Source organism: Aquila chrysaetos, chromosome 5, assembly GCF_900496995.4.
Source record: "Aquila chrysaetos chrysaetos chromosome 5, bAquChr1.4, whole genome shotgun sequence".
NCBI classification, from domain to species: Eukaryota; Metazoa; Chordata; class Aves; order Accipitriformes; family Accipitridae; genus Aquila; species Aquila chrysaetos.
Window position 1 is genome coordinate 37,226,322 of NC_044008.1, and position 6,000 is coordinate 37,232,321.

Consider the following 6,000-nt stretch of genomic DNA (forward strand, 5'->3'; position numbering starts at 1 on the left):
AAGATGGCTTGGGGTGTGGGTGACCCTTCTGAGGGGACAGAGGGTCCGAGATGCCGGACAGAGCCTCCTCTTAGGGAAGCCTGCTGCCACCCTGGGGCCCGGGTTCAGGGCAGCACTGGGAAACTTCCCAGCCTGGGACGGCCCTCGGGCTATTGCCCACTACTGCTCTTCCGCCTGGGTGGCGACGAAGCTGCAACGCGTGGTCCAAGGGCAATCAAAAGAGACTTCGGGGCCTTGGGACGGTTGGGAGGGGAATCTGGAACATGGGTTATTTTTCCCTCTCTCCTTCCAGTTGCGGGCAGCGACACTGGAAGAAAGAGACAGACCCGGTCTGTTAATACACGGGTCGTGGCTGGTGTCCCCGCCAGACTTCTGGGTTTTTCAATAATGGGGTGGCCGGCACGGCCCCAGGCCTGCTGGTGCCAGTTAGGATTCACCTTTCTCAAAGGGAGAAGGGGGGTCTTGGCTCACGAGCTAGCAGGCCTCCTTGGCAGAGCTTTAACCTACACTCGAAGGGATGTTACAGAGGCACGCACAATCAAATCCAACAGGTGTTAAAGCTCAGCTTTATTCTTTAGTAAAAAGTTAGTTAGAACTCCAGTAACATTTTGTAAACCACAGGCTCAATGATGTAAGGGGAATTAATACTACACAGCTGACTTAAGAATTCTTAAGATTTAAAATGATGACTCAAAATGCGTGTGTCACTCACCTAAAAGATGAGGGCTCTCTACCTTCAGGAGTTACCTTGGGCGGCGTCCCGACCCAAGGGGGAATCCCTGACTGCAGATCTGCTGCTCTCAGGAGGACTGATTCCAAAATGTCCTCCGGCGGGACCCTCTTTACACCCTTGTCGAATCTGATCTGCGATCTCCGGTACTGAAAGCAGAGGTCAAAAGACTCTGGGAGATGCCTGGGAGTCACAGGTAGATCCTGGAGGGGAGAGCTTCCTCCAAAAAAGAAAAAAAACCTCAAGGGTAGCTTCCTTGGAGGAGTCTGGGGCTGATACCTGAGATCTTAGGTAGGTAAAGCAGAGGACAAAAGCCTCTGGGAGATAACTGGGAGGAGGCTCAGGCAGCTGCCGGAGTTGAGCTGTATCTAAAGGATAAAAAAAAAATACCTGGAGTAACTTACTTGGAGGAGTCTGGGGCTGCTACCTGGGCCCTCTGGTCCCGAAAGCAGAGGTCAAAAGACTTTGGGAGATGCCTGGGAGGAGTCTCAGATGGATCGTGGAGTGGAGAGCTTCCAACAAAGGAGAAAAATCATCTTGGGTAGCTTCCTTGGAGGAATCTGTGCTGCTACCTGAGATGTTATGGATGTAAAGCAGAGGGCAAAAGACTGGGATATCTCTGGGAGGAGTCTCAGGTGGCTGGCAAAGTTGAGAGATTTATCTAAAGGAGAAAAAATATTTCGAGTAACATACTTGGAGGAGTCTGAGGCAGGTAGCTGCCATCTCCGGTACCGAAAGCAGAGGTCAGAAGACTCTGAGAGAGAACTGGGAGGAGTCTTGGGTTGATCCTGGAGGAGACAGTTTCCTGCAAAAGAGAAAAATCATCTTGGGTACCTGCCTTGGAGAATCCAGGGCTGCTACCTGGGATCTGATGTCCCTATAAGAAAAGGAGAAGGGTGCATGTTAACTTTCCCTGAGCAGAACTAGCACAACAGTCTAGGGAAAAAAAAAAATTTAAAAAAATCGAAACTGGGACTATAACAGTGTAGGAGACTGAGCCGTTTGTCAGACAGGGCTCTGAAATTTAATACAAGCCATTTAGGGCATGTGGAGAACTAGGGGTTAATTGGTAAACTGGACTAAAAGTGCAAGAATGCAGGCAGAGACCTGATGAGCGTCCCAGTGATTTTGGGGCACTCAGACAAGCTCTGCTAACAAAATTTTAATGATGCACTTGCAATTAGTGTCCTTGTGGGTCAAATGGCCCCTGACAGCAGAAACAAAAAAAAAAAAAAAGAAAAAGAAAGAGAAAAAAAAGAAGAGGAGCAAAGCAACAAGAGGCTGATTTATTGGCAGTCACGTTTGCAAGGAATTTACAAGTGACATAAGGATTAGGAAGGGAGATGATCAGGTACAGGGTCTGAACTAAGACCTAGACAAAGAGAAGGAGAATGTGAAGGAACACTAGAAGAAAATGTTACTATTGTGGAAACCTGGGATATGTGCAGCAAGAAAAATATTTTTCTAAACATGTTCCTGAATGACCAGGGAAGTTAATGGATGAGGTAGTGCGTTTGGCTACAGTGGTCAAGAAGAGGAAAGGGTTAAGGAAGAGGGATGTTAAAGGAAAGAGGAATCAAGTGTATTTGTGGCTGTGCTGAGAGTAGCCTTTGAAGTAGGCAGGGGGAGAGGACTGATGGGGACCGGAGGAACCTCTCCCAGCAGAACCTCTGGTTAAAGCAAAGCTGGGAGATGAGGAAACAATTTTTAGTCAACGCTGGGGCTATGTATTTGGTCTTAAATACACTAGAAGGAAATTTAAGTAACAAAAGCATAAATGTCATTGGTGAGACCTGGCCATTTTTCAAATCCCTGAAATTTAAACTTGGAAAACAATGGGTTACTCACCAGTTTTTATATTTGCCAAATTCTCTGAAAACTTTACTGGGTAGAGATTTACTTGAAAAGGTAGAAGCTGAAATCAGATTCAAGGATGGGGAAGTTGAAATTTTAATCCCAGAATCTAAATGTGTCGAAGCCATAGCCTTGTTGTTACAGGATACAAATCCCAAAAGGGACAAGATACCTTGAGAAATCAAAGATGCAGTGATCCCCATCGTTTGGGCAGGAGAAGTTCCAGGAAGGTCTAAGAGAGCGGAACCAGTAAGAATTGATCTAAAACCAGGATCGTCACCAGTAAGAATTAAACAATACCCTTTATAATTAGAAGTGAGAACTGGCTTGGTACCAAGAGTTCAAAAAATTCTTAAAATGTAAGTTGCTAATAGAATGTGAGTCAAAATATAATACACCTATCTTACCAGTAAAGAAAGCTAATGGAAAAAATTACCGTTTAGTCCAGGATCTTAGAGCAATACATCAGAGAGTACAAGATATACATCCAGTAGTTGCAAACCTGTATAAGTTACTAACTACCCTCACCAGTGAACAAAGCTTTTTGCTTTTGAGTGGGAAAATCCTGAAACAGGGCGAAAGACACAATATACTTGGACAGTTCTACCACAAGGCTTCAAGAATAGCCCAACTATTTTTGGAAATCAGCTGGTGAATGAATTAGAGATTTGGAGAAAAGAAAATGGACAGGGAACTGTATTACAATATGTAGATAACATCTTAATTGCAGCGGAATCTTGGGAAATTACTGTCTATGTACCACATACGGTAGTCACAGTTTTGGAACAAAAAGGGGGGCATTGGTTGTCCCTCAGCCGTATGCTGAAATACCAAGTGGTACTACTAGAACAAGATGACAGCGATCTCAAGACCACTTCAGTTACAAATCCTGCAGTGTTCCTCTCCACTGATTGAGCGGAGAGTTCACCAGAACACGATTGCTTACAAACTGTAGAGGAAATATATGCTAGCCGTCCGGATCTTAAAGACGTTCTGTTAGAAAAATCCAGACTGGGAGTTATATACTGACGGCAGTAGTTTTGTTCGCGATGGGAAGAGACTGTCAGGATACGCAGTGACCTCCTTAGATGGCATAGTAGAGGCACGAGCCTCATCTCCCAAAACATCAGCCCAAAAGGCAGAACTAATAGCCTTAACTCGAGCATTGGAACTGAGCGAAGGGAGAAAGATTAATATCTGGACAGCGTCTAAGTATGCTTTTGGAGTTGTACATGCCCATGGAGCCATCTGGAAAGAAAGAGGACTACTATCAGCACGAGGAACTGAAATCAAGCATGCTGCACAAATACAAGAACTATTACAGAGCATTCAAAAACTGACGGCGGTAGCAATAATGCATTGCAAAGCCCACCAAACAGGAAAACCCCCACCAGAAATAGGTAATCAATTGGCAGATAAAGCTGCCAAAGAGGCTGTAGAAACAGGCATCGTGGCATTATTACCAGAAAAAGAAATAGCTTTGCTGGAAACCCCACCTAAATATGATAGTAAAGATGCTAACTTAATAAAGGCCTCACAGGCACAAGAACAAACAGATGGGTGGGCTGTCACACCCACAGGGCAAATAATAATCCCATCCTCATTAATGAGAGAAATTGCTAAACGAGAACATAACAAAGAACATTGGGGAACTGAAAAGTTAGTAAAACATCTTCAGAAGATAGTTATAAGCCGAGCAATGACAGAAATTATCCTATCCATCATGGAAAAAATATGAAATTTGTTGTAAAAATAACCCAAATACCAGTAATAAATTAATTTTGGGAGCTACAAAAGGAGGAAATTCCCCAGGAGACTATTGGCAAATTGATTTTACAGAACTGCCTAGAAAAGGGGGATATAGATACATCCTTGTTCTAGTTGACGCTTTTACTGGATGGCCAGAGGCTTTTCCCTGTTGCACCAACAGAGCTAGAGAAGTAACTAAAATCTTGTTAAAAGAAATTATCTCGAGGTTCAGTATCCCTTTAGGAATGTCCTCCGACAGAGGACCACATTTTGTTGCTGAAGTTATAAAGCAATTGAGTAAAAACTTAGCCATAACATGGGCTCTCCATACCCCTTATAGGCCACAATGAAGTGGAAAAGTAGAAAGAATGAACTATACGCTTAAATTGCAGATCGGGAAAATATGTCAGGAAACATCAATGACTTGGATACAAGCGCTACCTTTAGCGCTGTTAAGAATTAGAATACAACCTCGTGGTAAAAACCAGCTTGAGCCCTTACGAGTTACTTTATGGAAGGCCTTACCAGGCCCCACATATACCAGGAACAATTCACATTAAAGGGGAAATGGACTTGACTAATTACTTCATGTCCTTGGGAAAGACTTTACAGGAATTGCAAAAGTACGTGACGACAAGCAGGCCCTTGGAACTGGATACACCAGCCCATCCATTTCAACCTGGAGGCTGGGGCTACCTCAAGTCGTGGAATTTGGAGCCGCTAACTGAGAAGTGGAAGGGGCCATTCCAGGTACTCCTGACTACTTATACAGCTGTCAAGGTCCAAGGGAAAAGCCCGTGGATTCATCATTCCAAGATTAAAAGGGCTCCAACCTCGTGGACAGCTGAACAAGAGTCTCCCCTTAAACTGAAATTGAAAAAGTTATGACTGATTTTTAGGATTTGTTTGTAACAATTATGGTAGCAATGAGTCAAGTGTGCCAGATATCATCTTGGGATCAGAACTTCCATTTAATCTTAACACAGAATATAACTCGAATACTCCGCAAAAGTGATTGTTGGATTTCTACCCAAATGCCAGCCTCTGGACAAAGCTAAGCCCGACCCTTGATAGGAGTGCCACTGCCATTGCCTCAGTTGCAACATAGGGAGCCTATGACGCATGCGCTCGCTGGCCAGGCGCGCTGCACGAGCCATAGCCACCCTGTCTGTTGGTTCATGGGCTTTGTACACGTGGCATATTGCCATAATCCAGCAGTCACGCGCCGACCATGCTCACAGATGTACTGTGCAACAGCCTGCTGCCCGTCCTCCCCCAGTATTGCTCAGCTCTCTTATCTCCGTGGTCAGCATTCCAAGCAACGGGCAAAAAACCATCCGTTTTCTGTGCCGACTGCATTTTTCTCGGCTATCTACTTCTCCCCCAGGGTTCATCCGTGGACCAAAATTCCATCATTTAACCCCTCCGTATACAAACCCGTTCGGTAGTAAGTAGCTGTAAGGGGCCTTTAAGTAAAATGTATATGGCAATCGTTGGGCTCACAGGAAAGCGAGCTTTTAGGCCATTTAAAAAACCTATGGAATGTAGAATTGGAAATATGGCTTTGACTCCTGAATTTCTATATATAGTGCCAGAACGCTCCCTCCCATCTTTGGGACGAGATCTCGTGTGTAAACTGAAAGTACAGCTAACATTTTTTGATAAGT